This window comes from Phacochoerus africanus, chromosome 10 (assembly GCF_016906955.1).
Source record: "Phacochoerus africanus isolate WHEZ1 chromosome 10, ROS_Pafr_v1, whole genome shotgun sequence".
Lineage (NCBI taxonomy): Eukaryota > Metazoa > Chordata > Mammalia > Artiodactyla > Suidae > Phacochoerus > Phacochoerus africanus.
The window spans coordinates 53,982,153-53,992,071 of NC_062553.1; the positions used below are offsets into that span (position 1 = coordinate 53,982,153).

General features: G+C 35.9%; 1 pseudogene; it reads left to right on the plus strand.

Moving 5' to 3' along the window:
- Positions 1–8,547: 8,547 nt before the first annotated feature.
- Positions 8,548–9,489, plus strand: LOC125137321 (olfactory receptor 5F1-like; annotated as a pseudogene).
- Positions 9,490–9,919: the final 430 nt, after the last annotated feature.

The window sequence follows — 9,919 nt, forward strand, 5'->3', positions numbered from 1 at the left end:
CCAGCCACACAGCCACCTCTAATTTCACCCAGAGACAAAGCCCCACCCACCAGAGGGATTAGAATCAGCTCCACCTACCAGTGGGCAGGCACCTGTCCCTCCCATCAGGAAGCCTATAGCAAGCCCCCATACCAACTTCAGCTGTGAGGGGGGCAGACACCAGAAGTAAGAGAGGCTACAACTCTATTATCTATAAAAATGTCACAACAGGAAAAACCTAGAAAAATGAGAAGACATAGAACTATAACTCAGATAAGGAAGAAAGAAAAAAAAAACACAGAAAAACAGCTAAGTGATCAGGATATTCACAGCCTCTAAGAAAAAGTCTTTAGACTATTGACCCTGAAGATGATGCAAGTAATTGGAAATAAGTGGGAGGCAAATATTGATAATGTACAGGAAACACTGAGCAAAGAAATACAAGATATAAAACTTAAGCAAGAAGAGATGCAAAATACAATAACTGAAATAAAAAATTCATTAGAAGCAGCCAACAGCAGAGTACAGGAGGCAGAAGAATGAATAAGCGAGGTGGAGGACAGACTAATGGAAATCATTGATGCAGAACCAAAAAGAGAAAAAAGATTGAAAAGAAATGTAAAGAGTTTCAGAGAACTCTGGGACAGTGTTAAACACACAAACATCTGTATTATAGTGGTGCCAGAAGGAGAAGAGAGAGAGAAAGGGACAGAAAAATTATTCAAAGAGACAATAGCCAAAAACTTCCCTAACACAGGAAAGGAACCACTCACTCAAATCCAGGAAGCACAACAAGTAACACATAAAATAAACCCAAGGAGGAACACCCTAAGACACATACTAATCAAACTGACCAAAATTAAAGACAAAGAGAAAATATTGAAAGCAGCTAAGGAAAAGAAATAAATAACATACAAGGGAACCCCAATAAGGTTATCAGCAGATTTTTCAGTAGAAACTCTGCAGGCCAGAAGGGAGTGGTATGATATACTTAAAGTGATGAAAGGAAAAAAAAATCCAACCAAGATTTCTTTACCCATCAAGGCTCCTATTCAGATTTGAAGGAGAAATCAAAAGCTTTACAGATGAGAAAAAAAAATAATTCAGCAACATTAAACCAGCCTTACAACAAACACTAAAGGAATTTCTCTAGGCAGAAAAGAAAAGGCCACAATGAGAAACAAAAATAAATGACAACTCTCAGCAGTAAAGGCATATATACAGTAAAGGTAGGAAATCATCCTTGCACAATTGTGCTACCAATATCAGAAATCATGAGAGGAGGGTACAAATGCAGGACACTGGAGATGAACTTGAAATTAAGAGACCAACAACTTAAAACAATCTTATGTACATATATAGACTCCTATATAAAACTTCAGGGCAACTGCAAACCAAAAATCTACAATTGACACAACTCTAATACAACACTAAAGATAGCCATCAAACCATAAGAGGAGAGAACAAGAGAAGGGAAGAAAAAAGAGCAACAAAAACAAATCCAAAGCAACTAATAAAGTGCAAAGGAAAACATACATACCAATAAGTACCTTAAATGTGAATGGACTAAATACACCAACCAAAAGACATAGACTAGCTAAATGGATACAAAAACAAAACCCATATATATGCTGTCTTCAGGAGACCCACTTCACTTCTAGGGACACATACAAATTGAAAGTGAGAGGATGGAAGAAAATATTCCATGCAAATGGGAATCTAAAGAAAGCTTGGAGTAGCAATGCTCATACAGAAAAAATAGACTTAAAAATGGAGAATATTTAAAGAGACAAGGAAGGACACAACATAATGATCAAAGGATAACTCCGAGAAGAAGATATAATAATTTTAAATACCTATGCACCCAACATAGGTTCACCACAATATATAATGAAACTGCTAATAACCTTAAAAGGAGAAATCAACTACAACATAATAATAGTGGGGGACAATGACAACAAACACCCCACTTACAGCAATGGATAGATTATCCAGACAGAAAATCAATAAGGAAACACAGGCCATGAATGAAGCATTAGCCCAGATGGACTTAATAGATATTTATAGGACATTCCATCCAAAAGCAACAGAATACACTTTTTTCTCAACATCACACAGAACATTCTCTTATATTGATCACATCTTGGGCTACAAATCAAGCCTTAGTAACTTTAAGAAAATTTAAATCATATCAAGCATCTTTTCAAACCACAATGCCATACGACTGGACATCAACAAGAAAAAAAACAGCAAAATCACAAACATGTGGAGACTAAACAATATGTTACTAAACAACCAATGAATCACTGAAGAAATCAAAGAGGAAATTAAAAAATACCTAAAGGCAAATGACAACAAAGATAAAATACTTCGAAACCTATGGCACATAGCAAAAACAATCATAAGAGGAAAGTTTATAGCAATACAAGCCTATCTCAGGAAACAAAAAAATCTCAAATAAACTAGCTAACTTTACATCTAAAGCATCCAGAGAGGGAAGAACAGACAAAACCTAAAGTTAGTAGAAGGAAAGAAATCATAAAGATCAGAGCAGAAATCAATGAAATAGAAATGAAGAAAACCAGAGAAAAGATCAATGAAATGAAAGGATGATTCTTTGAAAATATCAACAAAATTGATAAAATCTTGGCCAGACTTATCAAGAAAAAAGAGAAAGGACTCAAATCAATCAAATTAGAAATGAAAAAGAAGTAACAACAGACACCACAGAAATAAAAAGGAGCATAAGAGACTAGTATATGCAAATTTAAGCCAATAAAACAGAAAACCTAGAAGAAATGGACAAATTCTTAGAAAAGTACAATCTTCCAAGACTAAACCAAGAGGAAATAGAAAAGATGAATGGACCAATCTCAAGTACTGAAATTTAAACTGTGATTAAAACACTTCCAACAAACAAAAGTCCAGGACCAGATGGCTTCACAGGCAAATTCTATCAAACATTTAGAGAAAAGCTAATACCTCTCCTTCTGAAACTATTCCAGAAATTGCAGAAGAAGAAACACTCCCAAGCTTATTCTATGAGGACACCATCACCCTGATACCAAAACCAGACAAATATACCACAAAAAAAGAAAATTACATGTCAATTTCACTGATGAACATAGATGCAAAAATCTTCAACAAAATACTAACAAACCACATCATGTACATCATGTACATCATGATCAAGTGGGATTTATCCCAGGGATGCAAGAGTTCCTTAATATCTGCAAATCAATCAGTGTGATACACCACATTAACAAACTGAAGAATAAAAACCATATGATCCTCTCAATAGATGCAGAAAAAGCCTTTGACATAATCCAACACCCATTTTTGATAAAAACCCTTCAGAAAGTGGGCATAGAGGGAACCTACCTCAATATAATAAAGGCCATATATGACAAACCCACAGCTAACCTCATTCTCAAGGGTGAAAAGCTGAAAGAATTCCTGCTGAGATCAGGAACAAGACAAGGATGTCTGTTCTTGCCACCACTCTTTAACGAAGTTTTGGAAGTCCTAGCCACAGCAATCAGAGAAGTAAAAGAAATAAAAGGAATCCAAATTGGAAAGGAAGAAGTAAAACTATCACTATTTGCGGATGACATGATACTTACAGAATCTTAAAACTCTACCAGAAAACTGTTGGAGCTCATCAATTAATTTGGCAAAGTCGCAGGATAAAAAATTAATACACAGAAATCAACTGCATTTCTATATACTAACAATGAAATATCAGAAAGAAAAATTAGGGAAGCAATCCCATTTACCATTGCATCAAAAAATAAAATACTTAGGAATAAACTTACCTAAAGTGACAAAAGAAATGTATTCTGAAAACTATAAGATGCTGATGAAAGAAATCAAAGATGACACAAACAGATGGAAAGACATACCGTGCTCTTGGATTGGAAGAGTCAATATTATCCAAATAACTATACTACCCCAGGCAATCTACAGATTCAATGCAATTCCTATCAAATTACCAAGGACATTTTTCACAGAACTCAACCAAAATATTTCAAAATTTGTTTGGAAGAACAAAAGACCCAGAATACCCAAACACATCCTGAAAAAAAAAATGGAGCTGGAAGAATTAGGCTCCCTGACTCAGACTATACTATATAGCAACAGTCCTGAAAACCATATGCTACTGGCACAAAGTCAGACATAGAGATCAGTGGAACAGGATAGAAAGCCCAGAATTAAACCCATGCACCTACAGCTAACTAATCTATGACCAAGGAGGCAAGAATATACGATGGAGAAAAGATAGCCTGTTCAATAAGTTGTGCTGGGAAAACTGGACAGCCACATGGAAAAGAATGAAATTAGGTCACTTCCTAACACCATTCACAAAAATAAACTCCAAATGGGTTAAAGACCTAGATATAAGACCAGACACTATAAAACTCTTAGAGGAAAACATAGGCCAAACACTCTTGACATAAGTGACACCAACTCTTCTCAGGTCCACCTCTTAGAGTCATGACAATAAAAACAAAAATAAACAAATGGGACTTAATTAAACTTAAAGTTTCTGCACAGCAAAGAAAACCCTAAACAAAATGAAGACAACCCACAGAATAGGAAAAAATATTTGCAAATGAAACAACTGACAAGGGATTAATCTCCAAACAAAAAAAAAACAACCGCATAAAAAAATGAGAAGATCTAAACAGGCAGTTCTCCAAAAAAGGCATATGGTTGGCCAAAAAACACATGAAAAGATGTTCAACATCACTCATTATTAGAGAAATGCAAATCAAAACCACTGTGTGGTACCATCCTACACCAGCCAGAATGGCCATCATCAAAAAGTCTACAAACAATAAGTGCTGGAGGGGGTGTGGAGAAAAAGGAACCCTATTACACTCTTCGTGGGATTGTAAATTGGTGTAACCACTGTGGAAAATGGTATGGACATTCCTCAGAAAACTAAAAATAGAATGATTATTTGATCCAGCAATCCCACTCCTGGGCATCTATCCAGAGAAAACCATGATTGCAAAGATGCATGTACTCCGATGTTCACTGTAGCACTCTATGCAATAGCCAAGACATGGAAACAACCTAAATGTCCATGGACAGAGGGATAGATAAAGAAGATGTATATATACACAATGGAGAATTACTCAGCCATTAAAAGGAAAGAAATAATGGTATTTGCACCAATATGTATGGACCTAGAAATTATCATGTTAAGTGAAGTCAGTCAATGAGACACCAACATCAAATGCTATCACTTATATGTGGAATCTAAAAAAGAACACAATTAACTTCTTTGCAGAACAGATACTCTCTCACAGACTTTGAAAAATTTATGGTTTCCAAAGGAGACAGGTTAGGGAGATGCACTGAGGGTTTGGGATGCAATGTTTGTGATGATTGCTGTACACCTATAAATGTATTAAAATTCATTAAGTAATTTAAAAAGTGTGCCTACCTATAGTGCTATTCCATTAGCCTCAAATATTATACACTCCCATACATTAAAAATAAATAAAATTGTAATTATTCAAGTTTTCCCAGAAAGCAGATTATGATTAGTTTTGTGTGTGTATATGTATTTACCAGATTTGGGTAAAAGACAATTAAATCAAACCCCATTTTAAAGTTTCTAGTTATGCATAGTATTACCTATCTGGTATGACAATATTATCTTATGTGGGTACACTGCTTCAACTATTGTAAGAAGTAAAATTGTCAAAAGCTTTAAGAAAATTATGATCATATTACTAGGCTTGTGTATATATTAAAAAGGAGTTTGTGCATATCTTGTGGTATTTGTATAGGTGTTATTTAACTGAATTTCATTTATTGCATTAAGAGCCTGGATACCACTCTGTGAATCTGTAGTGAATTGATTTAGACTGGAAAATTCAACTGGGAACTGGGAGTGAGCACTTTTGTGTGCATGTTCCTCAAGAGCAGAGTCTTGGCTTTCCACAGCCCTCTGGTAGGGCCCATCATTTTCAAAAGAAGCCAACAGGGCCTGTCTTGTTGCAGAACACCAGGTCAGGGTGAGCAATGTGGATCTTGAACCCCTTGTTATTTCAGCAAGATGTCAGAGCCTGGGATATCTCCACTCTCTTCTGGGTCACCCAGCAGGTGTGTTTGTCTCCATGAGATCATTTCTTTTCCCCCATCTCTGTGTAGTTCTTGGAGGAATTCTGATAGTCTCCAGGTCATTCTGAGAGAGTTGTTCTACATGTGGTTGAAGTTATGCTGTGTTCCTAGGAAGAGGAGAGACCAGGATCCTCTTCCTCTCCCTTGAAGTTTAGGTTGAAATTGTAGAATTTAAGAATTCCTTTTTTTTTAGGGTTTAATAATATTGACCTGTTCTTCATAACAATCTCTTCTTCCCTTGCTTCCAAGATAACTCACTGTGCTGATTCTCCTCCTATTCCTCTTAATTCACATTTTGATTCCTCAATTATGGATTATTTTTAAGCATTGATATTATTAAGTTGTTGATTGTTTCATACAGGTAAATAAATATTATGTATTTCATAGGTATCAATCAGGTTGTAGTATTTAATGGCATGATGATAGGATTTTTATGAGTCAAGTTCTCAAGAAGTGCTGGGGCCAGCTCAGCAGGATGGGGCTGAAGAACGGGTGCTGTGGAACTTAAGGAAAAATAGTTAACATAAAACAAGACACAGAGACATTTATCTTAGGTAAAGGTGGGAGCCGGGGGACTCAAGGTCTCAGGGACCAAGAGCCGGGACTCAAGAAACCACACTGCTTTTATTGTGAGATCAAGTGAGGAGTGGCTATGGGTGGATGATACAGGGTTTGTTTACTTTTATATAAGTTCTTTTACTATTTAAAAAGCCACTTAGGTGGTAAAGGGTTAAGCTCTTACTCTGACCTCTAGGCACATAACAGTTCTTAAGATTAAGTCACTTATGCCTTTAGGTCTTTGCTCTTAAGCTTAAGTCATTTACCAGCACTGTGACTGTTTTTCAAGAAGGAAGATGGGATAAAGTAAAACAAGAAGATGGGGTAAAGTAAAGAAGGACAAGATGGAGTTTTCAAGGAAACATGTCTTGCAACAACCACAGCTCACAGCAATGCTGGATGGTTAACCCACTGAACAAGGGCAGGGATCGAACCCACAACCTCATGGTTCCTAGTCAGATTCGTTAACCACTGTGCCACGACGGGAACTCCGGTGTCTCATTTTTAAATAAAGAATTAATTCAAAGTTTCTCTATTTTTTCTTTCATTTTATTTTTTAAATTTTTTATTGTTATTTCCCCAGTACAATTTTTTTCCTACTGTACAGCATAGTGACCCAGTTACATATACATATATACATTTTTTTCTCACATTATGATGCTCAGTCATAATTGATTAGACATAGTCCTCAGTGCTACACATCAGGATCTCATTGCTAATCCATTCCAAAAGCAATAGTTTGCATCTGTTAACCCCAAGCTCCCAGTTTATCCCACTCCCTCCTCCTCCCCCTAGGCAACCACAAGTCTATTCTCCAAGTCCGTGGTTTTCTTTTCTGTGGAAAGGTTCATTTGTGCTGTATACTAGATTCCAGATATTAATGATATCATATGGTATTTGTCTTTCTCTTTCTGACTTACTTCACTCAGTATGAGAGTCACTAGTTCTATCCATGTTGCTGCAAATGGCATTAATTCATTCTTTTTATAGCTGAGTAGTATTCCATTGTGTATATATACCACATCTTCTGAATCCAATCATCTGTTGATGGACATTTGGGTTCTTTCCATGTCTTGGCTATTGTGAATAGGGCTGCAATGAACATGCAGGTGCATGTGTCATTTCATTTTAAAAATGAAAATGTTCTTCTTATGTTAAGCTTTGCCTGAGCTTTTTAAGGATAGTGATAAAATAGAAAGACAAGTAGGATGCTGAGAAGGAAGCTGTAAGTATCTGGTTCTGTCATTCACTGCTGTGGACAGGTATAGAGTCTGCTACTACATGACATTGATTTGATAGTGTACTCTGGAATGAGACTACTGTTAAAATACTAGAAAATCTTCACAATATAGTAGGTGTCAAAAAAATAGTTATTTGAAGTGGTCACTATGTTTGCTGCTTTGGGAAGAACAGAGTGATTTCTGGATGGCATTGCATGGATTTTGGAGTTGAAGGATATACAGAATGGTCTTAATGAGAAAAAAACAAATTTGAGTTAAAACCGCATGCTTGTTGAGAGAATGAGAGAGACTTCACCAAGGATAATTCTGTGCTTTGCATTTTGTATGTGGGCTAGAAGAGAAAGAATATATATGTTGCATTGCAGTACAAGCTGCAATAGACTATATGGACTTAGATTAGTGATTTGAGAGTCCTTTAAACCAGATACAGACAATTGCTTAATAAATCTCAATACTTATTCATTTGTCTACTAATTTTCCCATTACAACAGTCTATTTACTATGCTATATTATCTCAGTGTTTATTTTTTCCCATGTATACTGACCTCATCAGCATTTCTACTATTTCCTATTAAGTTTGGGTAAGGAAGTATTTACAACTAATACAAAGTTAAGTGTACTCTAATTATAATAAATGGCCATAAAAAATTATGCTTTTCTGACTGAGTTCATCCTGTTGGGATTAGCAGACAAGGCAAAGCTACAGATTACCCTATTTATGCATTTTTTATTATTATTTACACACTAACACTTTTGGGGAATGTTGGAATGATCCTCTTAATCAGGGTGGGATCACAACTTCACACATCCATGTATTTCTTCCTGGCTGTCCTATCGGAAGTGGACTTTAATTATTCATCCACCATCACTCCAAAGATGCTGGTAGACTTATTATCAGAAAAGAAAGCCATCTCCTTTGCTGGCTGCTTCTTGCAGATGTATTTCTTTATAGCCTTTAATGCATCCTTTTTGGGTTAATGGCCTATGACCATTATGTGGTCATATGAAAATCTCTACTTTACTCCTTGATCATGTCCAGGACAGTCTGCCTAAAAATGGAAGGAGGGGCTCTTACTGCAGGACTATTGAGCTCCATGGTCAATACAAACTATGTAAACAGTTTGCCATTCTTCAAGTCCAATGTCATCCATTATTTCTGTGACAGCCCTCCAATTTTTAAACTGTCATGTTCTGACACATGCCTGAATGAAAGCATCATTGTTGCTGGTCCACTATTGCTGGTGTGAATATGGTTGGGACACTGCTGGTGATCCTCACTTCCGGCACCTACATTCTCTTCTCCATCTTTTGTATGCATTCAGGGAAGTGGAGGCACAGAGGATTCTCAACCTGTGCCACTCACCTGGCAGCTATCATTCTGTTTTATCCCACTGCCATCTATACTCATCTGAGACCTACTTCCAGCTACTCCTTGAATCAGGACAAAGTGGTTTCTGTGTTCTACACAATGGTGATCCCCATGCTGAACCCTCTGATCTACAGCCTCAGGAATAAAGAAGTAAAGAAGGCTCTTTGTAATGTAATTAATAGGAAAAGTGTCCCTTCATTTCTATGATTGTTGGCTTAATTTTCTTAACTAAATAGTGTATTTAATTAGTTTTAAAATGCTATTACAAGCTTTCTGCCTTTCATTAGAATAGTTTCTAAGTAATAATTTTCTTTTAATACTGAAAGTTTTGTATCCAATTAGGTATAACATGTTATAAAACATAAAAAACTATGGAAATTTCACCTAATCATTCTATATTTCCATTAAGTTCTCAAAAATATGGCTTATTCATAATGAAAGCTGGGTTAGAGAAGAAAATAATTAAGCATTTAGAGGCAAAAGTTATAATATCACATGGCTGTAGCCATATAAAATATTTGTAATTGTCTGTTTGTTTTTTCCTCTGGGCCTTCTTTTTCACAATTCATGATTCATAAATGATTGTTAATGATTTATTAAAAATAAATTTCATTGATTTATTAAAAATTGGAAACCT